The 27,382-nt window shown below is 37.6% G+C and overlaps 1 long non-coding RNA gene across 1 annotated transcript; it reads right to left on the reverse strand.

The window, feature by feature from the left end:
* Positions 1 to 13,394: 13,394 nt before the first annotated feature.
* Positions 13,395 to 21,253, reverse strand: LOC123790382 (uncharacterized). The gene is made up of 3 exons (XR_006779069.2): positions 20,481 to 21,253; positions 14,093 to 14,194; positions 13,395 to 13,665 (listed from the first exon to the last, which is right to left on the reverse strand). It is a non-coding gene; the product is annotated as an uncharacterized LOC123790382 (long non-coding RNA).
* Between the last annotated feature and the right edge of the window lie 6,129 nt (positions 21,254 to 27,382).

Consider the following 27,382-nt stretch of genomic DNA (forward strand, 5'->3'; position numbering starts at 1 on the left):
TTTGACCCTGGGATCGTGACCTGAGCCTAAGGCAGATGCTTAACTGACTGAGGCACCCAGGTACCCCTGATACGTATTTTTTAAACAAAGTTTTAAACTTTTCTCTACAGAAGTCTTGGATATTTTCTGTTAGATTTATTCCTACAGACCTGATATTCTCTCTTCTTTTTCTGAAGATTTGAGAGAGCACACGTGTGCACACACACGCACACACACACACACACATGTGTGAGATCAGGGACAGAGGGAGAGAATGTCAAGCAGACTCCCTACTGAGTGGGGAGCCACACTGGGGCTCAATCTCACGACACAAGAGATCATGACCTAAGCCAAACCTCAGAGTCAGAGCTTAACCGACTGAGCCACCCAGGTGCCCCTGATGTTCTCTATTACTGCAAATAGTTTCTTCTCTTTAATTATGTTTTCTAGGTATTTGGTGAGAGTATACAGGAATGAAACTAACTTTTGTCTTACATCTGACATCTTATTAATTTGTGGATTATTTTGGGTTTTCCATGTAAGTAGAATCAGCTGCAAGTATTGACCATTTTACTTCCCTCTTACCAAACCTTATGCCTCTACACTGTTTAGGATGTCCAATGTAAGATTTAATAGAAAAGATGATCTTTCTCCCATTCCTGTTTTTAAAGGGAATACTTCTAATATTTTTTCACTTAGAATAATGTTTGCTTTAGGTTATCTATACATACTATTACTCACATAGAGGAAGATGAAGTAGATCCAACAGATATATAATTGGTATATAACTGGTATTCTCAAAGGTATGAATCCCCCTGAAAAAGGACCATCTTAAGTATTTAAGGACATAAATCAAGAAGACTTTTTCTCCAGATAAAAGGTAACTTATCTTTTACTCTACTAAGAACCAACCAACATGAGTCATATCTAGCAAAAAAGTTACTGAGCATCAAAGACAAAGAAACAAAACTCTGGTATGCCAGGTATAAGTTTAAGTTACAATGACTGTGTTTTAGATTTCTTCATAGCCCTGCTTACAAGTCAGTAAAATAATGTCCTCAAAGAACTCAAAGTCCTCAAGGAAAGAAAGTGTGACTCAAGAATTTTATGTGCAGTAAATTACTCCTCAGGTATAAGAGGAATAGAAGTACAATTTTGAATATGGAGGAATTTAGGGAGTTCTTCTTTAACAAACTACTTGAGGATTTACTTTCAGCCAATTGAGAGATAAATGGAGAAACATGGCAAAAGGACAAAGAATGCAATATTGAATTCATTTAACTGTGAAAACAGAATAAAGGTGTGTGGTTAAAGAAAATATATAAATGTCACAAACTTTAATGTTAAAGTAATGTTACCTTTAACAAAAGTCAGCACAGGAAGAAAAAAGGTATAGGCTCAAGTAATACATATAAGAAAATTCATCTGGCATTGGGATTTTTAAAATCCTTCCAGGAGATCCTACTATGCAGCAAAATTAGGAACTGCATGATGGAAATAAGGACAGTCACTTTCCTGTTTAAGTCTCAGCTTAGCACAGAAGACACTGTTAACTTCTACCAGTCTCAGAACAAGGAGATAGCAGTGGTAACAATCTGTATGTTAAATTGTGTATGAGAAAAGCTAAGTATTTTTTTTCTCTTGGTACGACACATTGTTTTAGCATACAGTCTCAGCAAGAACAGACTGTTCTTGACTACGAATCTTGCCAATTGCAATAGAAGTCATTAACAAAGTTTATATTGAGTAAATCCATCCAGGATACTCTTTACCCCGAACACCCATATCAGTCATGGAGAGCAATAAAAGAACGTAAGCACAGTACAGACCCAAAATAAATACATTAGAAAACAAAAAACAAAAACCAGAAATAACCACCTGTAAGCTCTGGTATCCAGCAAATTCAAGAATATTTGGGGTCTCCTCCTTGGGAGGAGAGGAGTAGGGGACTAACAGAACCTTGTCCTTTCTTTCCTGTACCCATAATTTTCTTATTCCATTGTGGGTTTGCTCAGTGGCCTATTTGCTTGTCTGGGGTTTTGCTCCACAGCAGCAGCAAAATCTATTCCAGATATTTGTATCAACCCATCAGGCTGGCTGCAATTCTGAGCCATTGGTAGTCAATATCTTTGCTTTTCTTCTACATTTTCTCTATATACTATAGGAACAGCTCCTACCATCCATTATTTTGGTTCCCCCTGTAACACTGAATCACCAGCTTCAGTCATAAAAAAAAAAATACACATTCGTGTGTACATTTGTTTTTCTGGTAGAAAAGCTACCCGGAGTTTCCTTTCTGCAGTGAATCTATCTTTTCAGAGTGATTTGCATACTTTCACATTTTGAGGACTAGTGGATCTTGCTGCTGTGACCTAACCCCTGAGGACTTAGATTCCTCAGCAGCCCCTCTTGATCCTGGGATCACGGAAATCTGTGGCCACTCCACTCACTCTGAGTTAGCAGACACCTTGGCCTTCTGTTTCCCTGGCAGTTAAGATACCGGGCCCGGTCCAATTTCCATTTTTGAAAATGTTCTGGGGTGTCTGAGTGCTCAGTCCAGTAAGCATCTGACTCTTATTTCGGTACAGGTCATGATCTCAGGGTCCTGAGATCCAGCCCTGCAGCGGGCTCTGAGGTCAGTGGGGAGTCTGCTTGAGATCTTCTCCCTCTGCTCCTTCCCCCAGGCCCTCTCTCTCTCTCTAATAAATAAATGAATAAATTGTTTAAAAAAAGAGAGAAAATGTTTTTTGTGTGCTTGAAATGAATGTTTTCTGCAGTTGTGAGTACAGTGTTTTCTATATTGCATTAAATCAAGCTTGCAAGTTATATTTCTTAAATTTCCTTATCATTCCCTGTTTTTTTATATCTATGTATTCTATCAATATCAAAAGAGGTGGTTTAATATCACCAATTATGATTTTGATTTAGTGTAATGTCAATTTTGCCTCTTAAGTCCATACAAATTTGGAAATTTGTATCTTCTGGTGAACTGGATCTGGATTTATTATTATTATTTAAGATTTTATTTTTAAGTAATCTCTATACCCAACATGAGGCCTGAACTCACAACCCTGAGATCAAGAGTCACACACCCCACCAACTGAGCCAGCCAGGAGCCCCTGGACCTTTTATTATTAGTAAGTATTTCTCTAATAGCAACTTTTTGTTTTAAATCCTGATATTATTAAAGCTACATCAGCATTCTTTTGGTTAGCATTTGTATTGTTTAACTTTTTTCATCCTTTTGCTTTCAACGTCAACATCTCCACCCAAAACAATAAGAATTTGCTGAATTCTAATTTGACAGCCATTTCAGTTTCAAATTGAAACTATCAGCCCACCGTTTTCTGGCTTCCATTGTTGTTGTTGGTATCTAACCGTGGCTCCTTTAAAGGTATGCACTATAGATATGAGCCTGGGCAGCAGGAACTCCAGCTCAAGACAATTCAGAGCTACTGTTACTAGATCAAAGTCCTCTTTCTCATGGACTGAGATTATGAGCCTCCTGCATTAACCTAGAAAACCTGATTTGTAAGGAACTTTAACCTTTTTTGGACATCAGACCCTCTTCATTTTCATCAAAAATTATTGCCTCAGAAATGAACAAATACTGAGATCAAGATTGGTCACCTAATTCATGTACCCTGTACAAATGAAAATGTGAGGCTACTTATTTAAAAACAGTAAGAATAAAATAAACTCACAATTATATGGTCGATTAATCTTCAACAAAGGAGGCAAGAATATGCAGTGGGAAAAAGTCTCTTCAACAAATGGCATTGGGAAAGCTGGACAGCTACGTGTAAAAGAATGAAACTGGACCACTTTCTTACACCATACACAAAAATAAACTCAAAATAGATTAAGGACCTGAATGTGAGACCTGAAACCATAAAAATCTTTGAAGAGAGCACAGGCAGCAATTTCTCTGACATTGGCCAAAGCAACATTTTTCTAGGTATGTCTCTTGAGGCAAGGGAAACAAAAGCAAAAATAAACTATTGGCATTTCATCAAAAGAAAAAGCTTCTGCAGAGCAAAGGAAACCATCAACAAAACTAAAAGGCAACCTAAGGAATGGGAGAAGATATCTGCACACAGTTGATGGGGATTAAGAGTATATTTATCATGATGAGCACTGAGTAATGTACAGAATTATTGAATCATTATATTGTCTGTTAACTATACTAGAATTAAAATTATAAAGAAATAAAGAAATAAAGTAATAATATCAAGACAACAATAACAGAATATTAAACCAAATTCAGGATCCTTCTGAACCTGGGAACCTGTGTGACTCTTCAGGTTGCACACCCATGAAACTGGCCTGTATGAGACAGACTCTGGTTGCTGATCTATTACTCTTGCTCAAACAGAGCCCTTTGTTCCATTAGGACCTCAATGAAACTCAAAGGAAGAGAAAGCTGATCACAAGAAACGAATCCTAAAACTTTAGAAAGAAATTGATAACCTTCTTGCAAACATACATAGAATTTTCTAGAAAGAATATATAAACAAATAAATTCTTAAAATTCTTAGCTATTGATTTCAGAGGATAACTTAACTCTAATTATACTAAGTAAGCAGAAGTGTGAGCGAGTGAAAAGACTTATTTACTACAACTATGACCACTAAAAAGAAGGTAGTACTGAGGCAGAAGGAAAAACGAATCCAGAATTCACTTCTGTTTTCTAAACATTTACCCATAGCTAACACCCATCCTTTAGATTTCACCATGAAAACAATAACTTAGATGAAGTAAATGCATACTAGCAAGGAAACAGTAGTTGTTGTGGAATCTGTGGAATGTAGGAGTATCAAAGCAAGTTAAAATTTAGATATCTAATAAGATACCTCTTCATCAGGCTGGACAAATGAAAAGCAATACTACTACTCATACGTTCAACAAATGTTTATTGAGTGCCTACTATATGTCAAGTAGAGCATAGTAAAAAAATAAGACTGTAGGGGCACCTGGGTGGCTCAGTCGTTCAAGCATCTGCCTTCAGCTCAGGTCACGATCCAGGAGTCCTGGGATCCAGCCCTGCATCGGGCTCCCTGCTCAGCGGGGAGTCTGCTTCTCCCTCTGCCCCTCCCCCCACTCATACTCTCTCTCAAATAAATAAAATCTTCAAAAAAATACAATTATATATGTATGTATATGTTTGCATTAGAGATGAATGCTAAAGAGAAAAAAAGCAGGTAAAAGAAATATGGAGCAGAGGAGGATTGAAATTTTAAATCTGTGGTGGTCAAGGTAGATTTCACTGAGAAGGTGACTTTTGAGGAAATGCTTGAAGAAGATGCAGGTAATACTCCCATAATGTGAGAGTTTGGAGCGTGTTCACAGATATGAAGAGACTGAAGATAAAGAAGTAAATGATGGATGATGGTCTGAGAGGTGGATCAAGGGACATAGGCAAAGGGGTTAAACCTGAAAAGGCTAAAGACAATTCATTTTCTGAGATCAGAGAAAACAACTTAAAAATGAATTCCGAGTAAAGTGTGTTGTAAATTGTTGATGTTTATACCAAGTTAAGGTGATTTCAGCTTTCTTAAACCCTGTGTGACATAAATCATGTGACAAAACCTAAAGAGTGGTGATATTAGAAGAGAAAAGAAAGTGCATAGGATAAAAAGGCAAAAATTTATAATTTGAGAGTTGAAGTATAGAGTAGGGAAAAACAAGTTCATTTAGAATAATACATGAGAAGACAGTAGTTAATGAATTATTAATATCACAGCTTACAAAGGAAGTATCATGCAAAATAAGACCATAATTTTACAATCTTGAGAAAAACAAAATATATGAAGGAAATTCAGGGGTAGAAATTATCTAGCATGCACCAGAAATTTATTTGTTGTCAACAAACACTGATTTGGATTTCATGTTCCCTGTCAATAAAAACAAAAATGAATTATATTATGGCATATATTATTCAGTTTCTGACATAAGAATGCATACAGGGGTGCCTGTGGCTCAGTCAGTAGAGTGTGCAACTCTTGATATCAGGGTTGTGAGTTCAAGCTCCATATTGAAGCTTATGTAAACAAACCAACAAATAAAAAATAAATAAAATTTTTAAAAAAGACAAATTTCAGACAAATTTACCCTCAGCCCTTTGATGTTTAAGGAGAATTGTATAACATAAGACATTTTTACCATGATTTTATCAAAACCAGAGAATTGTTATTCAAAATTTTATAAACCAGAAAGCATAACATCAGATTGCAGGTAAACAAGGGTGTAAGTCACTTGTTCTTTAATGATCTTATAATACAGAGATTTTTTTTTAATGTTTTACTCTTTTTTTTAAACATTTATTTATTTATTTATATAATCTCTACACCCAACATGGGGCTTGAACTCATGACCCTAAGATCAAGAGCTGCATGCTATACTGACTGAGCCAGCCAGGCACCCAGCAATACAGGGACGTTTACTCTTAAGAGAATCTTGCTTAAGTTCTGAATAAGATCTGCCTGGAGTTCATAGGAGAAAGCTAAGACTTACGGTTGGTTGCATCTCATTATATGAATGTACTTTCTTGATATCTCTTACAAAGTCCTAAAATATATGGTCAGTAGATATCAGATGTACAGGGGCACCTGGATGGCTCAGTCAGTTAGGCATCTGCGTTCAGCTCAGTTCGATGGAAGAGGAAGAACAGAGTCAGAGACAGAATAAGATAAAAGGAAAGTAAAAGGAAAAGAAAGTAAAGGGTAATCCTTCTGTTGGTGTTGGGTAAGGAGGCTTTGTGAAGGTCTGCAGACAAAGAAAAAAAAAGCTGAGAGGGAAAAAGGAAGACATCAGCAAGAGAGCAGACTAATGAGACTAATAAAGCATCATTCCAGAAAAGGTGGGCAGGGAGGGTTCAAGAAACAGCATGACTCGGGGCGCCTGGGTGGCACAGCGGTTAGGTGTCTGCCTTCGGCTCAGGGCGTGATCCCGGCGTAACGGGATCGAGCCCCACATCGGGCTCCTCCACTATGAACCTGCTTCTTCCTCTCCCACTCCCCCTGCTTGTGTTCCCTCTCTCGCTGGCTGTCTCTATCTCTGTCAAATAAATAAATAAAATCTTTAAAAAAAAAAAAGAAAGAAAGAAACAGCATGACTCAAGACTCACAAGGCTATTTAAAAAGTAAGAATGCTGAGGTGGCTCAGTCAGTTAAGTGTCTGCCTTGGGCTCAGATCATGATTCCAGGGCCCTAGGGTCCAGCCCTACATCAAGCTCCCTGCTCATCAGGAAGTCTGCTTCTCCCTCTCTCTCTGCCCTTCCCCCCTTCTGCTCATGCTTGCTCTCTAGCTCTCTCTCTAATAAATAAAAACCTAAAAAAAAAAAAAAAAGAAATCAGATGTACAGTTTGACAAATAACCAGGCAAAAATAAACATACAAAGAAAGGTAAGAAGTGGAGAAAGTTAATACTGTTATATTTATGAAGGAACAGAATGGAAAGGTTTAAATTCTGAGCTAAGCAGAACATAATAAAAATCCATAACATGAATTTTGAAATTCAGAAAAATGTTGCATAAAACAGAGAGAAATGTTTAAAGTCTGTAACTGAGCCTATAAGAAAGAAAAATTCATAGATGGCAGAAATGAAAGATAATTCATTTCTACAGTGGGAAGTGTATTAACTAATACTCAGGCAGATTACTGGATACAAATGTTGACCCTAAGAGCTGGAGGCTGGGGGGTAATAATCATAGGCGAACATAGCGTAACAGCTTTGGCCCTTTCAAAGCAGAGATATAGAACTGATACTTCCTATAAAAAGAAATGACCTGTGGAAGGGTTTCCCCTCTGGGTAGACAAACTCTGTCAAATCAGAGAAACATCAAGGAAGTTTGCTTTGAACAGGACTTTGGGATAGAGATCCCCATTCTCCCACTGAGAAACAAAACGTAAAGTTAAGCCTCTCTCAGTTGTGTAATCTGAATTTATTCTGCCCCTATGGTGAGGGAACTCTCAGCCTAGACATTAATATTAAAACTGGTGCTGGACCCCAGTGAAAAACACCCAGCGTGCCAGGCAGTAGCAAATCCAAATCTGCACTACAGGGATGCTTCTTCAGCAGTGGTCACTTGAATTTTGTACTCAAAGTTCACAGTAAAAAAGACAAACCCACTCAAGATACACAATAAAAAAATCACAAAACATCTGACATTATGTCCACAAAAACCCAATAAACAGGAGGATAAGGAAACTCAAGAACTTAGTTACAGAAAAATATTTCTGCAAAATAATTATTTTTCAGATTATTAAAAAAATGAAAGAAAATTTAAAAAATTTAAATTATTGTTATTAATAGTAATAATGAATTTTTAAAAGAAAAAAGATTAAAGAAAAACAGGAAACAAAATTACAGGATAATACACATGAAAGACAACATGCAATTTTGACTTAAAAAATATATAATTTCCAGGGGTACCTGGGTTGATCAGTGGAGCATGCAACTTTTTTTTTTTTTTTAAAGATTTCATTTATCCATTCGACAGACAGAGAGACAGCCAGCGAGAGAGGGAACACAGGGGTAGTGGGAGAGGAAGAAGCAGGCCCACAGAGGAAGAGCCTGACGTGGGGCTCGATCCCAGAACTCCGGGATCACGCCCTGAGCCGAAGGCAGACGCTTAACCGCTGTGCCACCCAGGCGCCCCAAGGAGCATGCAACTCTTGATCTCTGCGTTGTGAGTTCAAGCCCCATGTTGGGTGTGGAGATTACTTAAAAATAAAATCTTAAAAAAAAAATATATATATATATATATGTAAATATATATATACACACACATATACAATAAAAATATATAATTTCTAGAAATGAAAAACAGTGATTTGAATTGACAAATTCAATGAACTTATTAAAGAACAGATTATACACAACTGAAAAAAAAAACATTAAAATGGATGATGGAGCAGAGAAACAGAATATATCATGAAATGATAATAAGATGGAAAATAAGAAGGAGTAAGGATGAAGGATGAATGAAGGATAGGGACACCTGGCTGGCTCAGTCAGTAGAGTGTGTGACTTGTGATCTTAGGGTTGTGGTTTGAACCCCATGTTGGGTGTAAAGATTACTTAAAAAATTAAATTAAAAAAAAGAGACATGAAGGATAGACTCAAATGACCAATGTAGTCTGAAAGTATTTTTTAAATTAATTTTTTTAGAAGGTGGAGGGGGAGAGGGAAAGCAAGAGTCTCAGCAGGTTCCATGCCCAGCCCAACACAGGGCTTGATCCCACAACCCTGAGATCATGACCCAGAGATTGTGACCTGAGCCAAAATCAAGAGTTGGATACAACCGACTGAGCCAACCAGGTGCCCGTGAAAGGATTTTTAGAGTGAACAGAGAGAATATAAGAGAGGCTATATATGAAAATATAATGGCTAAGAATTTTCCAGAAATGATGAATATAATAAATTCCCACATTAGAGGAGAGTGGACAAAGACTGGAGAAGAATAAATAAAAATAAATCCACACCCAGACACACGGCAGTGAGACCACAAAACGCATAGATTAAAAGGAAGCTGTCATGGCAACCTCGAGAAAAGATGGATACCTCAAAATACTTCAGAAAGAAAGAAAAATCTGAAAGACACCAGGAAAAACAATTTCATTGGTAACAAATATATCAGTAGCAACTACAGAAACCAGAAAGCAAAGAATAATACTTTCAAAGTGCTGAAGGAAAAGAACTGTCAGAACAGAATTCTGTATCAAGTGAAACTATCATTCATTCACAAGGGAAGGAGAAATAAAGACATTTCAGACAAACCGATTAAGGCAGGCTGCCTTTCACAGACCTTCAGGAAAAGAACTTTCTGAATAAAAAGACAGCTGAACTAAGCTAGAGTGAGATCTAAGAAACAATGGTGATCACATAACTAGAAAATATTGACCTAATAAAACAACAGCAAAAATGACTAATTTGGTGTTTAAAATATATCATTTCCCCCTGCGTCCTCCAAAAATAAGTTATTGATTTTTGAGAACTAGATAGGCTTATTGTAAAGTTTACATGGAAAAATAAACCCGAATAGTTGGGAAAATTATGACATAGGAGAGTAATGAGTGGGAACTCTCTCTACAAGACATCCAAATATTTTTTTTTTAAATCAAGATTAGAATTAGAATAATGTGATCTGGCATCTGAACACACAGACAAATCAGTGGAACAGGACAGAAAACACGAAAATTGCTCTAACATGTGCTGGAATTCAGTATAGAGGGTCCCCAACTTATAACGGTTCAACTTACAATTTTTTGACTTTATGATGGTGCATGTGTATTACACATTCAGTAGAAAATTGCACTTCGAATTTTCAATTTTGATCCTTTCCTGGGATAACGATGTGCAGTCTGGTACTTTCTAGTGATGCTGGACAGTGGGAGTGAGCCACAGCGGCCAGTCAGCCATGTAATCATGAGAGTAAACAACCGATACACTTACAAGCACTCCATTTTTCACTTTCAGTATAATATTCAATAAATTATGAGATATTCAGCACTTTATGATAAAATTGGCTTTGTGCTAGATGATTTTGCCCAACTGTAGGCTAATGTAAGTGTTCTGACCACATTTAAGGTAAGCTAGGCTAAGGTATGATACTCAGCAGGGTAGGCAGATTTCAGGCATTTTCTTTCTTTTTTTTTTTTTTTAAAGATTTTTTATTTATTTATTTGACAGAGACAGAGTCAGCCCGCGAGAGAGGGAACACAAGCAGGGGGAGTGGGAGAGGAAGAAGCAGGCTCATAGCAGAGGAGCCTGATGTGGGGCTCGATCCCATAACGCTGGGATCACGCCCTGAGCCGAAGGAAGAAGCTCAACCGCTGTGCCACCCAGGCGCCCCATCAGGCATTTTCAATTTATAGTACTTTCAACTTATGATGGGGTTATTGGGAACTGTTTACATTGGGAAATAATCCCATCATAAGTCAAGGAAGATCTGTATATGACAAAGGTAGCACTTCAAGTCTTACAGAAAATATAAATTAGGCAAATGGTGTGTTAGAGTAACTGGTAGATTTCAGGGAAAAAAATAAATTTAATTTCTACCTAACTAAAACCTCACACCAAAATAAAATCTAAGTGGATCAAAAACTTAAATGTAAAAAAATTAAAACTATAAAAATACTATAAGAAAATAAGAAAAGAATATTTATGAAAAATCTTGAAGTGAGAAAGACTTTTCTAAGTGTGATCCCAGAAACTGTAAAAGAAAATATTGATAAAATTATTACATATAAAAACTCCCGCACAGCAAAACAGAAACCAAACCGACACAAAACCACCCAAGAAACTCCCCCCAAATCTCATAAAAACATTAAAAGACAAATGTCAATCTGGAAAAAAAAATCTTGCAATTCATATCAGAAACAAAAGAAAAAAAACCAACAATTGTATAGAGAAGTGGGCATAGGATGTGAACTGACAGTTCACAGACAAGGAAATACCAATGGTTCTTAACATATGGAAATATATAGAAAGATTTTGACTTGAGTCACAGTAAAAGAAATGTAACTTTAGACTCTGGTAAGATGGATTCTTTCCCTTTCTGATTTGTAAACAAGAGTTCCTAACACACTATTAACAAGGGTATGGAGAAATCTTTTTTTTTTTTTCTTAAATATATATTACTGGTAAAAATATATATGGTGAACCTGAAGTTGATTACATATAGGTAAGTGCTAGTTGCTGCTTCAAATAAACCCCACAATTTCATTTACATAACAGAAGTGAATTTCTTGTATATGAAAAAGTCCAGTGCAGGATTTCCTAATAGTGGAAACAGGTGATGGGAAGGGAAGGTGTAGGGATAGAGGTCAGATCCATGAACTTACTCAGGGACCTAGGATGATGGTAATTCTGTCCTCTCCCAACAGGTAGTTTTCTAAGTTGCCCTGAGTTAATAATATCCAGTCAACAAAGGCAGAGAGAACTTGGAGAACTGTACATGGTAAATATCTTAGCTTGAGATCCTTTAACAAAATATTACAGACTGTGACTTAAACAACAGAATTTTTTTTCCTCATAGTTCCAGAAGCTGGATGCCTGAGATCAGGGTGCCAGGATGGTCATGTTCTGGTGAAAGCCCTCTTCCGGGTTGCAGATGGCTAACTTCTTGTATGGCAGAAAGACAGCAAACTAGCTGTTCTGCCTATTCTTATAAAGGGCATTAATCCCATTCGTGAGGGCTCTACTTTCATGACCTAATCACCTCCCAAATGCTCCACCTCCAAATAGCACCGCATTGAGATTAGGGTTTCAACATGCGAATTTTGAGTATTTACAAACATTCAGCGCAAAACAAGAAGCTTTTGTGTTGTTGTTTTTTTAATTTTCACTCCTTTAATTGGAACGTACCAAATGTCCTTCCAAGCTGCAATTTAAGTGGTGTATATAAGTGTTATAAACCCTTTGAATAAACTTTTTAAAAACTGAGGTTATAGTTGCCATATAACATTACATCAGTTTCAGGTATATGATATGATTGGATATTACTGAATATAGTCGCCATGGTGTACATTATATCTCTATGTCTTATTTATTGCCTCTTGACCCCTTTCACCCATTTTGTCCACTTCTAACGGCCTCCCCTTTGGCAAGCACCAATCTACTCTTTGTATCCATGAGTTTCATTTTGTTTTTTCATTTGTTTTTTAGATTCCACACAGAAGGGACATCATACAGTATCTGTGTTTCTCTGTATATATTATTTCACTTAGCATAATACTCTCAAGGTACATCCATGTTGTCACAAATGGCAAGCTTTCATTTTTTTATGGCTGAGTAGCACATCTATGTACATATATATATCTCAGATCTTCTTTATCCATTCATCCATTCACTTATCCATCCATTTCCATATCTTTATAAATAATGCTGCTATAAACATAGGGGTGAGTATCTTTTCAAATTAGCATTATCATTTTCTTCAGACAAATACCCAGAAGTGGAATTGTTGGATCATATGATAGTTCTATTTTTAATTTTTTGAGGAACCTCCATACTGCTTTCCAGAGCAGCTGCACCAATTTGCATTCCTACCAACAGTGCACAAGGGTTCCTTTTTCTCCACATCCTTTTCCAGACATGCTCACCAACACTTTTGTAACAGGAAGTTTTAATGGGGCAGCTATAGGAAAGCAGTGAAATTCATTTGGAGAATAATATGCTGCAGTTAAAACATACATGCCCTGTGATGCATGCCCTCTGAGGAATTTATATTACAGATATATATACATATATGCAAAATGAGGTTTATACAAATATGCTCACTTCAATATTGTTCTTAGTAGCAAAAACATTAAACAACTGAAATATCCATAGTAGGTGTTTTGTTAAATATATTATGATGCATGCTATGGCTATTATAAAAAGAATCATAAAGCCATTATATTATCTTTTGATATGTGTAATATAAAATATATATCTATATATTATAAATATATAAATTATTACTAGCAATGAGAAAGCTCTATATATGTACTGATATAAAGTAATCTTGAAGAAGTATTTTTGGATGAAAAAACAACATGTAGAACTGTATGGGTCATATACCAACATTTACATGAGAAAAGAAAATTTTATGTACACACCTTATACACTTGTATATGCATACTGCGCCTCCAGATGGATGTACAAGAAGCTGGTACTAATGGTTGCCTCTGCAGAGGGGGCCTTGAAGGCAAGGCACAAAGAAGGGAAAAAAATCATTCAATGTACAACTTTTTGTAGCTTTGAAAAAAATTTGTTTTTACTATGTAGAGCCTAGTCAAAACATTAAATATTAAAAAAAATAAACCAAAATATAAGAGAACAATAATATGGAAGATGCTAGAAGTTAGGCAGAAACACAGGGATGAGAATTAGAAAAATGGTAGACATAGCTTTAAACTTGAGATATTTTAAAAACTTCTATGCAGGATAAAAATCCAAGTAACCACTAACAGAATAGATAAAAAGATGTATAATTCCGAAATATAAAGTAGGGGTAAAGAAAAGTTAATTACTTTAGCAGAAGGCAAAAAGGAAGAAATAAATGAAAAGCACAAAAGGGAATATGTAGGAATAATTCAAATATGTCAGAAATTGCAATGAAACTCACAAGTAAAGGAAAACTTCGGATAGGTCCTTCTAGATTGTCCAGGCTGCCAACCACCAGAGAGGTGAGAAAAGCCATGTTAGACCATTTGGTCCCCAAACTGGCCTAGACCAGAAGAGACCATCCAGTCAACCCACAGAATCATAACAACCATAAATGTTAAGCCACTATGTTTTGCAGCAAAAGTTAATCGACAGAGTTGGAATTGTAAAAAAAAAACGTAATAAAATATCTCAACAATTTTATGCTATTAAATTTAAAAACCTTAAGATAATTTTTCAGAAAAAGATTAATTTCAGAAACATTAGAAAAGAGAAAATATGAATGAACATAAACCATGAATCAAAATACACCCTAATTTAAAGCACTAGGTTTGGAGTTCATATGAGACTTAAAAAAAAACAAAAAACAAAAAAACCACAAAACTTCAAATAACAGTTAATTTCTAGAGAATACAAAAGGAGGAAAAAGGCACCTACTGGTATAACTTTCATACAATATTACACAAGAACAGAATGGAGAAATGAAAATGAAAGGCCAGTCTTGCTGATAAACACAGATGAAAAGCCCCAAACATGTTAGCAAATACACACACAATGTTATATGTCAATTATATTGCAGTAAAAGTGGGAAAAATGTTAGCAAATAAAATCACATATACACATTCATACACAGAAAACACATAAACGTGTATACGTATGCTTACAAATACATCATGATCAAGCAGGTTTTATAGCAGGAATGCAAAGCACATGCAACAATGAGAAAATCTTTAACCTAATCTCCTTATTGTATTCATTAAAAGATTTAAAAAGAAAGGCCATTTAATCATCTCATTAGGTACAAGCAAACATGAAAAACTCTTAGATGACTATGAATGGACAAAAACTTTCCTAATCTAAAGGAGGATACTGTGCAGCTTTTTGACTTGTAGCTGTCAGCTTTATTTCTGCACTTGCTTTTTCTCTTCTGGAAGCCTGACAATTCTATTTCCCCTTCTCCCTTGCTGTGGTTCGGTCAGGTTCTGCCAAGGGGAGACAATGGTGAGGATTTGAAAGGGGGCAGAGGGGGAAAAAGCCATTTGTTTCCTTCTGCTCCCGGCCCTAGCAGCGGGAGCAGCTTCACCAGCTGTGCCCCAGCTGCCCACAAGTACAGCATGCCTGGGCTCTGAGAACCACTTTCACCTTTTTGCTCCTTAGTCTTTTCAACAATTTTATAATTAGTTCTCTGTGTTAACTACCCTCTGACATTCCTAACATGGTTTCTGTTTTTCAAACTGGTTAATAACTGATACAGACCGCAACAAACATCATTAATCGTGGTGAAACATTAAAAGATTTTCCTGTGGAGTCAAGAACAGGATAAGGATGCCTGCCCTTACTGCTTTCCAAGGAATATTGCACTGGAAGCCATAGTTCAAGCAACAGATAATTAAAAGGAAATGAATTATAAGGAATTAAAAGAAGGCAAGAGAATTGTCAATACAAAAAATAGGATGTTTGGCAACAGTTCTTGGTGCTATATTAAGCCAAAATCAACTGCATGTTTATAAACATTATCTGAAGGATTTTCAGAGAGGCTCTGGTGTCTTTGCATAAGGGAAACTGATCTTAAAGGATCAGGGCACTGCCCTTATGACCTCATTCAATCTCAATTACTTCCTTTGAGTGCCCTCTCCAAATACAGCCACACTGTGGGTTAGGGCCTCAATATGAACTTGTGGGAGGGTGAGGGGACACTGACATCCTGTCTGTAACAAAATGTATGCCCTGAAAGAAAGTGAGAAGCTAGGCTGCTTGTGTTTGCACTCTAGAAAAACTGAGGTATTCTGAATTGCTTTTAGAGTCAAATGTCTTTTATTAAAGAGAATAGAGTCTTTGAATAACTCAGATAAAGGGCATAAGTCTCACGGAAACCAGAGACTGAAGCCAAAATTCCAATGGATTTCATGGGAACTAGAAAGCCACCAGGGACCAAGGCTGCTCTATGTTTACAGTCTATGGGACAGATTCTTTATATGGTGCTGTAGATTGGGTAGACAATGAAAGACATGTCTCATACAGTTTACTAAGCATGAACTTAGCGGTGCCCATCTAACAAATATTCCATTCATTCATGCATTTACTATATACATCCATACATTCACTCTATACTTAGCAAGAAAACTTGCCAATGGAGATTGAAATATAAAAGTCCAGAACAAAATTAAATTGTATAAACTAATGTTTAATTTAGTTTTATAAAACAACTGTACCCAAGCTGACATTGAGTCATGAGTTACCAAATATAGAAGTTGCATTTTATAAATATAAAGTCCTACTTCTTTATAAGACCACGTCTTGTAAAGGGATCTTCTTTATTATTATTTTTTTATTTCTTATTTTTTAAAGATTTTTTCATTTAAGACAGAGAGACAGAGAGAGAGCATGAGCAGGAGGAGAGGCAAAGGCAGAGGGAGAAGCAGACTCCCTGCTGAGCAAGAAGCCGGAAGCAGGGCTCCATCCCAGGACCCTGAGATCATAACCTGAACCGAAGGCAGACGCCCAACCATCTGAGCCACCCAGGTGCCCTATTACCATTATTTTTAAAATTTTACTTCCGGTGTAGTTTACATACAGTGCTACATTCGTTTCAAGTATACAATATAGGGATTTAACAATTCCATATATTACTCACTGCTCATCAAGATAAGTGTACTCTTAATCCCCATCCCCCCACCTACCTCCCCTCAGGTAACCGTCTGTTTGTGCTCTATAGTCAAGACTGTTTCTTTTTCTCCCTCCCCCCCGCCTTTGTTCATTTATTTTGTTTCTTAAATTCCACACATGAATGAAATCATATGGTATTTGTCCTTCTCTGACTGGCTTATTTTGCTTAGCTGAGGGGGCACCACAGCTCTACTCTGAACTGCCACTCTGTGCCCAACCAAGCCACTGTTCATACAGGAGCCACTGTTTTATACTTCACGCCCATCGTGCCCGTCACAGCTGCTTCACCTGGGTCCCCATTCCTTTTCTCTCAGGCTGCTGCCTATGTTGCTGCTGTTGCCCTCCATGCCCTTCTTGGCCCCTCCACATGGGCTGGGGCTGCCCCAGATGCTGTCACTCTACCTGGATACTACTTTTCAGTACTCTGCTACCCTGCCCTACTCCACTGTTGGGCCTGGTGCTTTAGCTCCTGGTTCTACCACGGTTATCCTTGTGGCCAGTCAGCAGACAGCACTGTGACCGCAGCTCTGCCCCAGGATGCTAGTGCTCACCTTTCGTTTCTGAAACAGGTAGGCAAACAGTTTCCTCCTCCCTGTTTTCTGTCCTCCTGTGATACCCTACATCAGGACTGCTTGGGGTCTAAGGTGTTATGAAGTTTAAGGAGTCTTTAGTATTATCCAAAGCTTCCCTGCCCTTACACATCCTCCACATTGGTGATTAGGATGGTGATAGAGCTTATGGGGAGGTTGCATCAGAGGCATTGCATTGTCCCCAGAAATCCTCTTGAAATTGCAGGCCTTAGTACTTAGTTTAGTTTATCATGCCAGGCTTCCTTCCTTGAGATTGCGCCATACTTCTTCTAGGAGGTGCATAATCCACTTTTCTTTTACCCAGTTTTCTACTCAATTTGAATTCCTATCGTGAACACAGTTCAAATACTTGTCCTAGAGGATGCATTAACTTGTGGCTTAATCAGTGAATATGAACAGTTCCAGTGGTAGCTGTGGGCTTTACCCCCACATTAAAATACAGAGGACAGTCATGCCACTGCAGGATTTAAAAATTCTCATTTGGCTTTATCAGAGAGAAATAACTTTTCTGTAATATCAACTATTCATCAGATACATATATTGTATTGCTTCTAGTACACCAGGAATAAAACAAGGATTTTTACCCTCAAGCAGCTTACATTTTAGTGACAAGATAGACAACAAATAACAAATATAATAAGTAAATTATACATTAGTAGGCGATAACTACAGAAAAAAAGGGAACAGAACAGGATAATCAGAAATGCCAGTGGTTTATGTGTTGCCCCTGTGTGAGCATGTGAATGTGTGCACGGCCCAGCTGGGGTAGGAAACCAGGTGGTTAGAGGACGTCTCATTGAGAAAGGTCCCTCACTGAGGGAAGACATGCAGGAAGAGATGAAGTGAGCTAAGGAAAAGAACATTTCAGGCAGAGGGAACAGCCAGAGGAAAAGTGTGTCTGGGGTAATGGAGTAACAGCAAAGAGGCCAGTGAGTAAAGGGGAGAGTAGAAAGAGAGAAGGTCAGATAATGGGATGCCAGATTAAGTAGGACCTTCAGCCTATTCTAAGAGTTTTGCTTTTGCTCCAAGTAAAATGGGAAGTTACTGGAAGATTTTGAACAAACGATATGGTCTGTCTTAGCTTTTTAAAGCTCATTTTGGGGGCGCCTGGGTGGCTCAGTCGTTAAGTGTCTGCCTTTGGCTCAAGCATGATCCCAGCATTCTGGGATCGAGCCCCACATCAGGCTCCTCTGCTGGGAGCCTGCCTCTTCCTCTCCCACTCCGCCTGCTTGTGTTCCCTCTCTCACTGGCTGTCTCTCTCTGTCAAATAAATAAATAAGATCTTAAAAAAAAATAAAGCTCATTTTGCCTACTAACATGGGGTTTAGGTTAGAGGAAGAGAGAGAGTTCTGGGTTAGTTCAGGTGAGAGAGGATGGTGGTTTAATCAGGGTAGTAACCAAGGAGGTGGTGAGTAGTTTGATTCTGGTAATATCTGATGGAAGAGCCAAATAGGAATTCCTGACAAACTGGATGTGAGAGATACACAACAGTCAAAGAGCTAACTCAAAGATTTTTGATGTGAGCAGATGGAAGGCCAGAGTTGTCCAGGATGCCAAGATGCCAGGATGGAGAAGGCTGCAGTTGGACCAGGTTTGAAGAGTAAGATCTGGAGCTCTGTTTGAGACCTATCAAGTTTGAGATTCCTATTCGATATTCAAGTAGGCAGTTGGATATGTAAGTCAGGAATTCAAGAGAAGGATCTAAGCTGGAGAGATAACTTTGGGAGTTGTCAGATTAGAGGTGAAATTTATGACCCAGAGAACAGAGGAGATCATCAAGGGTGTGAATGTGGACACAGAAGAAGAGAAGGCCCAGGACTGATCCTGAGGCACAGTCCAACACTAAGAGGTTAGAGACAGAAGAGAGCAGGTTGGCCCAAGGCTGAGAAGAAACAGCTACAGAAGCAGGAGGAAAACCAAGAGCGTGGGATTGTGGAAGCCCAGTGAAGAAAGTACATCAAAGAAGGAGGGAGCGGTCAGTGTCGTAAATGCTGCTGGTCAGGTAAGATGTGGACTGAGAACTGATGATTGGAATGATCCAGTGAGGTGTCCTGATGGCCTAAGCACAGGCAGATTTTGTGGAGCAATGCAGGCAAAAGCCTCATTGGAGTATATTCAAAAGAGTGGGAAGGGAAACATTGGAGTTTACAGATGGCCATTAAGAAATTAAAGTATAAAGAGAATCAGCAGTATATGGAGGGGAAAGTAGGTCAAAAGAAGCCTTTTGTTCATTTTATTAAAGGTGATAGAAACAACAGCACGTTTGTAGGCTGATGGAAATGATTTCATGGAGAGGGAAGAATTGCTAACCTGAGCCAAGGAGCAGGAACGACTGCAGCAATGTCCGTTACTGGGTGAGAGGAAATAAGATCTAGTGCATATGTTGAAGGACTGCCTTTAAACAGAACACGGTGAGTTCATCCACAGTAACAAGTCATTTTGGGGGAGTTTTTGTTTTATGTAGAAAATTGCATGTTTTTATCTGATTAATAATATTGATCGTAAGAAAGCAGAATGTTTGTCAGATTAATGGAAAGTCACCTTTCCAAGTTGGTAGTTGTGCCCTCAGACATCCTCCTGCCAGTACTCATCTTGCAGACTCATGTCCAATCCCAAGAGTGGAGTCCATGCCCCAGACATATTTGGGGAAAGGCAAAGAAGGCCAAGGACCATCTTTCTGATGGTCACTGACATTCAATTCTGGGTTGAAGATGCTCCAGATTAGATTAAAACATCAGGAGGAAAGAAAGAAAGAATTACATTTTACAGTCAATTGAGTTCCATTTAGGACTAGAAAGGAAGAAAGAAACAATTTTCTATTTTTGTAAATAGATAGGCTGACAATGAGTCAAGTAAATTAGCTAAGAAACAGTGCTAGGAAGAAGGAGAGAAAATAATATGCTATTTTTAAAAAAATGAATGGGGTGACAATGATTTAATTACCTTAGCTAAGAAATGAGTCAGTGATTATGGTACCTTTTAGAGGGGAGAGGTCTGGAGACTTGAATCTGGGACAAATCTGGAAGCTTGGCAGCAAGCAGAGTAAGAAGCAAAGATATGATAAATGGTAAAAAATGATACTGTCATCTGTACCTGTCTTTCTGGGGGAATCACTGGGAATGGCATTGAGAGTTCAGGATGCTATGTCCCATATTCATGTCCTCCCATGTCCAGGCCAGCCCACACATCACTGTTAAAGAAGCCTGCTGAGATAAAACCAATGGACAAGAAGCAGATAGCGTGTCATCTCAGGCCAAAATAGGATTGGAGAGAATTCATCTGCAATAGATACACGGTAGAAACACAAAGGCAAGTTCAGTGATGTGTGGGTCTTCATTTCTGTTCATTTTATTTTATGTTTCATTTAGCAATAGTTCTGGTTTCTTTTGTTTCAATGTCATTATCAAATAATGCAAATAATAGGTGACATATTAAGAATTTACAATGTGCCAGGCACTGTTCAAAGTAGTCAAAATTTATTAATTAATCTGAAGAAGGGGCTGTTATTTTCCCTGTACAGATGAGGAAACTGAGACACAGGAGGGGTTAGATAATTTGAACCTGCACACAGAGCTAGTGGCAAAGCTTGTTTTCTTGCCTATTCTGGAATACTCCATCTCAGGACTTTTGGATTGCCAAGCACTTTTTATTCTATTTGTGTGTGTTTATGAAAAATGTTTTATCTTTCAAATATGAGATTCTATCCCAATATTGAAAACTGAGGGGCACCTGGGTGACCAGTTGGTTGGGCGTTGGATTCTTGGTTTTGGCTGGGCTCATGATCTCAGAGTTGCGGGATCAAGCCCCGGGTCAGGCTCCATGCTTAGCAGGGAGTCTCCTTGAGATTCTCTCTCACCCTCTGCCCCTCCTCCCACTCACCCTTGCTTTCTCACTCTCTTTCCAAAAAATGGATAAATCTTAAAAAAAAAAAAAAAAGAATTAAAAAAAAAAAGAATAAGGGGTGCCTGGGTGGCTCAGTTGGTTAAGCATTCAACCCTTTTTTTTTGGCTTGGGTGGTGATCTTGGGATCGGGGTCCTGGGATCAAGCCCCACCGTGTTGGGTTCCATGCTTGGCATAGAGTCAGCTTGTCCATCTCCCTCTGCTCCTCCCCACCCCCAACTCTCTCTCTCTTTCTCATCAATAAATAAAATCTTAAAAAAAAAAAAAAGAAGTAAAAAGAAAACTGAGCAGAACTTTCTGGTCTTCACAGAGATATTAAGGTATGAGGGAAAGCAAAAGAAAGTTACTCTTTCTTTTGAAATCAAACAATTTCCGGGAGCATTCATGCTTGTGAGCATTAGGTAATGATGAATCAGAGCTGTCTGAAAAGTTTGGGGAGTGATATATTATTCATATTGCTAATTGCCTTATCACTAAAATTATAACTTTACACAATGTTTATTGTGAATGTTCTTCAGGTAGGATTTAGTTATTTAAATGATTTCTGACTTTATGTATACATATGAATCAATGATAACTTGCCATGTTCTTTTCAATACCAATATTTAACAACTAATAAAATATTAAATTTACACAATTCACCTACGGAGAAGAGCTTGTGGGAAGTATGAAAAAGAGGGCTGCAAATAGAGAAAAAAGTGTGAAAGAAAAATTTATTTGTATAAGTTAGCAGAACCATTTTCCTCTTTAGAAATTGTACAGGAGGAAAAGCGAAACAAGTCAGAAGATATTCTTGTTAGGCATAAAGATTCTCCAATCTGAATAAAAGAAGTCCATGAGAACTCTACTCCATCCTCTGGAAAAACAGAGGGTATTCTGGGGTTGCTTGCTTTATTCCCCCTCCCCCTTCTTTTTTTCTCAATGATAGTGTGCTCACACAAGAGAATACTATTAAATTTAAACTCTGAGGGTGGAGTCCAATTTCTTCTTTTGTATTTTGGCTACTATCTGGTGCTATGGTTTGCTTAGTGGAGGGTGTGAATAAATATTGATTTAGCTGGGTGTGATGGTTAATTTAATGTGTCAACTTCACAGGGCTAAAGGATGTTAGTAAAACATTATTTCAGGAGAACTAGTAAATCTCAGCTTGTAAAACATTATTTCTGGATGTATCTATAAGGATGTCTCTGGAAGATTAGGATTTAAACAGTGTACTGAGAAAAGATCTCCCTTACCAATGTGGTTAGACATCATCTAATCCACTGAGGGCCTGAATAGAACAAAAAATTGAGGATGGGCAAATTCATTCTTTTTGTTTGAGTTAAGCCATCCACCTTCACCTAACCTCAGACATTGGTACTCCTGGTCCTTAGGCTTTCAGACTCAGATCAGGACTGACAGACACCACTGGGCTTCCCAACCCCCACCCCTCTTCCCAGGTCTTTAGATTGGGCTGAATTACACTGGTGGCCTTCCTGATTCTTCAGTTTGGAGATGGCAGATAGTGGTTGACCTCCATGACAGTGTGAAACAATTCCTATAATAAATATAAATATTTACATATTGGTTCTGTTTCTCTGGAAAATCCTAACTAATACACGGGGTGATAGATTGAATGAGCAGACATTTAGACTCAGGTGAGGTACTCTTGCAAACATTTTGGCCTCAGAGACACAAACAAGTGTGTATAACTTGGGAGATTAGAGTCAAATATACATAGGCACCAATAACATAGACCTGCGCCCTAGTAATTAGGCCATAGCACATGCTTCACAAAAATACCACTTGACAAATGGCTCATCCTGAGAAAAATTCCACTAATAGTTCTGCCCTGATTTGCTTTGTGATCTTAAATAATTTATTACCTTCTGTCATTCTACCTCATTTTCTACATCTATAATAGGATATTCTATCAAGGTGCCATGAAAGCACATTAGCTAAATGTGCTGTTGCAGATGGAATTAGGTGTTATGTGCTGCCTGCTTGGAAATATTTTTTGAGAAACAAGTCAAAAGTATTTTTATAATAGGGTTATTCCTAAAACAAATGACATAATTAAACGCAAGTGTATAAGCAGAGCATTAGGTGCTCACAGCTTATACTTATAGAAATTCAATACTTCTAAGTATTTCCTGTATCAACCATTACTCAGCCATATTGGTATAAAATATAGAGGAATTAGAGTGATCATAAGCAGATATATCAAAACCTTATTCCAATAGATACCTACATTACAGTTACTGTGGCAACCCGCAACTTTTCTTTTCCTGCATTGTGTATCAAAGCCACACGATGTTTTGGCAAATGACATTTTAGGAGCCCAGGTTCCAAGTACAAAAGTTAATGACCCATCTCAATGAACTGTATTTTTAGTCTTGTTCAGTATTGTGGAGGGAAGTATTAAAGTGCTACAGTTCCTGGAAAAAATGGCCAGACTTTATTTTTAGTATAAACAGTCAGAATCGAGGTCTATTCACAATAAGCAACAAATGTGGGCTTCTATATAAGCTGCTATTAGGGAGCTTTCTAGTGCCAGACATAATTAAATGGTAACTGATAATTTTTGAATCTTAAAGTATAACAGAATTCTGAACTTCACTTATTGGTTTAATTTATACCATTATAAGTAACAAAAATGTTTTTGGTTTTTCAAGTATATGTTGTGTTCAAGTCACTATGCCAAGATCACAGACAGGAGCTAACAATCTAATGTAAACTGCATTTTTTGGGGGGGAACTTTCTTTTTAAATCAACATCTTCACTGTTAGCATAATATACATATATACAGAAAGGCACACAAATTGCAAGTGTGTAAGCTCAGTGAATTTTCACAAAGTGAACACTGCAATTCCCACTTCAATCAAAATACAGAGCATTAGTAATACTCTAATAATTTGTTTTCAGTTTGGGCTAATATATTAGTGACCATTTTTGTACATCTTTGGTAAACATAGCTCCATAGCTCAGAGTGCAAATGCTGGGTCATAGGATATGCATATGTCCAGCTTTAGTAAATAAAGCCAAACAGGATTCCAAAGTTGGACCAATTTGCATTCCTGTCAGCACATATGAAAGCTCCAGATACTCCACATCCTTGTCAGCTCTTGTTATTATATGTCATTTACGTTTTAGTCATTCTGGTAGGCTTGTAGTGATACTGCCTTCCACTTATATTTTCCATTTCCATGGTAAGTAATAAAGTCAAATACCTTTTCACAGATTCATTGACTAAAAAATCCCCTTTTGGAGATGTCTACTCAAGTCTTATGCCCATTTTTCTATGTTAGTCTTTAGTATACTGATCGGGAAGAATTCTTTACATATTTTGGATATGAATCAGCTACATGTATTGCAAGTATCTTCTTCCACTCTGTAGTCTGCCTGTTCATTTTCTTAACGTGTCTTTGGCAAAGAGGTTAAGTTTAATGTAGCCCAATTGATCATTTTTTTCCCCTTAAGGTTAATTATTTTTTGTCCAAATTTTTGCCTACCCCAAAGCCAAAAAGATATTTTCCTATTTTTCCTTTAAAAGCTTTGTTTTCTCTTTCATATTTAAATCTACATAACACTCGGAATGGATTTCCTAGCATGGTGTGAGATATGGTCCAATATCTTTTTTTTCATATTAATATCCTATTCACCCACTACCATTTATTGAAAAGAACATATTTTCTAAATCATGCTTTTGAGACAAGCCTATATGAGAGGGCACATTCGGCAAACATAGGTCTTTAAAAGCAGTACTGTATATAATCATGTGACTAATTTGGAATGCTCTAGACTGCCAATACAGATGTAAGAAAATTAATTTATCTTTAGACTAGAGTTGGCAAACTTTTTGTGTAAAGAAGGAGATAGTAGGGGCACCTGGCTGGCTTGGTCGTTTCAGCATCAACTCTTGATCTTGGGGTCATGAGTTCAAGCCTCACGTTCGGTGTAGAGCTTACTTAAGAAAAAAAAAAAGAATGAGATAGTAAATATTTTACGCTTTGTGGGTCATATAATTTCTGTCCTAACTACTCAGCCTTCCTACTGTGTACTACTATAGCAAAAAGGACAGCTATAGACAACATGTAAATAAATAGGCTTTGTGGGTCATATAGTTTGTCCTAACTACTCAGCCTTCCTACAGTGTGCTACTGAAGCAAAAAGAACAGCTATAGACAACATGTAAATAAATGGGCATGTAAATAAATAATATTCCAATCAAAATTTATTTACAAAACCAGGTAGAAGGCTGGATTTGGCCTCATGGCCACGGTTTGCCAACTCCTGCTCTAGATTGTCCAAAAATTACCAAATAATTATGTATTTCTCTATTTCCTTGTATCAGTGAAAACCAGCTATAGGAGTAGGCCTTTGGCAGACAGATGGTCTGATCCTACTTAGGAATTGTTCATAGGAGTTGATATCGATTCATCCAGTCTTAAGCTACCTTAGCTCTTTCATGACTATTTAAGGTAAGACTGAGTGAATCAATATCAACTTCTCCAGTGAATCATCCCCAGGCAGTCATTTGGTGAGAATTTTCAGAATGGTTTGGAAGGAAAGGATTACATGTGGTATAAAGTTCCCTGAGAGCAGAGAGAATGGAATTCTTGAGGATCTGATAGGATCATCCTCCCAAGTTAGGCCATTTCATTGGCAGCTTGAAAGCTCTGTGGGGACCTGAAGATCAGGGAAGTTTGCACCTAGTACTGGAAACACTGCCGTGTTCCCTGTTTTAGTGCAAATGAACTGTGCCCTCTACCTAAATTAAAGACTGTATCCTCACCCTGTGTCTATAGCCTGTTTCTGTCAATCACTTCAGAAACTCTTCTGATAGCTACACTCTGGGCTATAGAAAATAAACTTCATTGTAAGTGAATATCAGAAATTGGTTTAAGCCACACACCAATCACAAATCAAGAAAAAAAATTTTTAGTCCAAGTGGTTTAAACATTTATATTTTCCCCTTGTGAAAACATTCTTTTTTCACTTCTTGATATTTTATTACCAGGTTAATTAACACTGTCAGTTTTGTATGGGTCTAAATAGAGAAGTGAAGTTGTCAATGCATTTTGCTGAGGGATTTAAGCCTCAACCTTCCTCGTTTGTCAAATTTTCACTCATAATTTATATATTTTAATTAACTACTATATATATATATATATATATATATATATATATATATATATATATATATATATATATATTTTAAAGACTCCATTTATTTATTTGACAGAGAGAGAGTCAGCCAGTGAGAGAGGGAACACAAGGGGGGGAGTGGGAGAGGAAGAAGCTGGCTTCCAGAAGAGGAACCTGATGCAGGGCTCAATCCCAGGGATCCGGGATCACGCCCTGAGCCGAAGGCAGACGCTTAACGACTGAGCCACCCAGGTGCCCCTAACCACTATAATTTTTTAAATGACAGTTGAAAGCATTATTTAAGAATGAAAAATGAATCAAATTTTACCTAGGTAGCTACTTAATCAAATCACAGGATTTTAGAGATAACAGCAGTGGACAAGTTAGTTGCCACAGAGCATTGTCCTAAATGTTTTCTGGAAGCTTCTCTCCCCACTAGGTTCCTCACCTAGACACAGTTGTTTCAGTCAGAAGTTGTTCCCTTCATATGGCCAGTAGGCACTGTTCTCAGATAATCTGGAACTGAGACCAAGGGATTTTAGCCTGGGTGTGGCTGCTGTCTTGAATATAGGAAATGAAAACTCAAGAGTTGCTGTTTATGTTATTTTCCTCATGTGAACTGAAAATCAGAGTGAGCTGCACTGCAGCAATAGTGAAGAATGAAGCAAATGCAGAGGTTGGGGTGAAGGGTGTCCCTAGATAGCCTATAGCACTCCAGTCTGTTACTGAAGCTCAGCTTCAACCCTGCCTCTGTGAGATGCACATTTATTCTTTAAACCAATTCCCTCCTCTTTCTCTTTCTCTCTCTCAAGATAGGTAAAGAGAGTTTCTGTTAGTCACAACTAAAATATTTCTAACTAATACATCATCTAGTCCACACTTTTCATTGTCTAGGAAAAGAAATACAAGCCCAGGGATGATAAATGATTTGCTCAAAGACCTCATTTTTCAGTGACAGAGCTGTGAC

The sequence above is a fragment of the Ursus americanus genome, chromosome 5 (genome assembly GCF_024610735.1).
Source record: "Ursus americanus isolate L20-20 chromosome 5, mUrsAme1.1.p, whole genome shotgun sequence".
Taxonomy (NCBI): Eukaryota; Metazoa; Chordata; class Mammalia; order Carnivora; family Ursidae; genus Ursus; species Ursus americanus.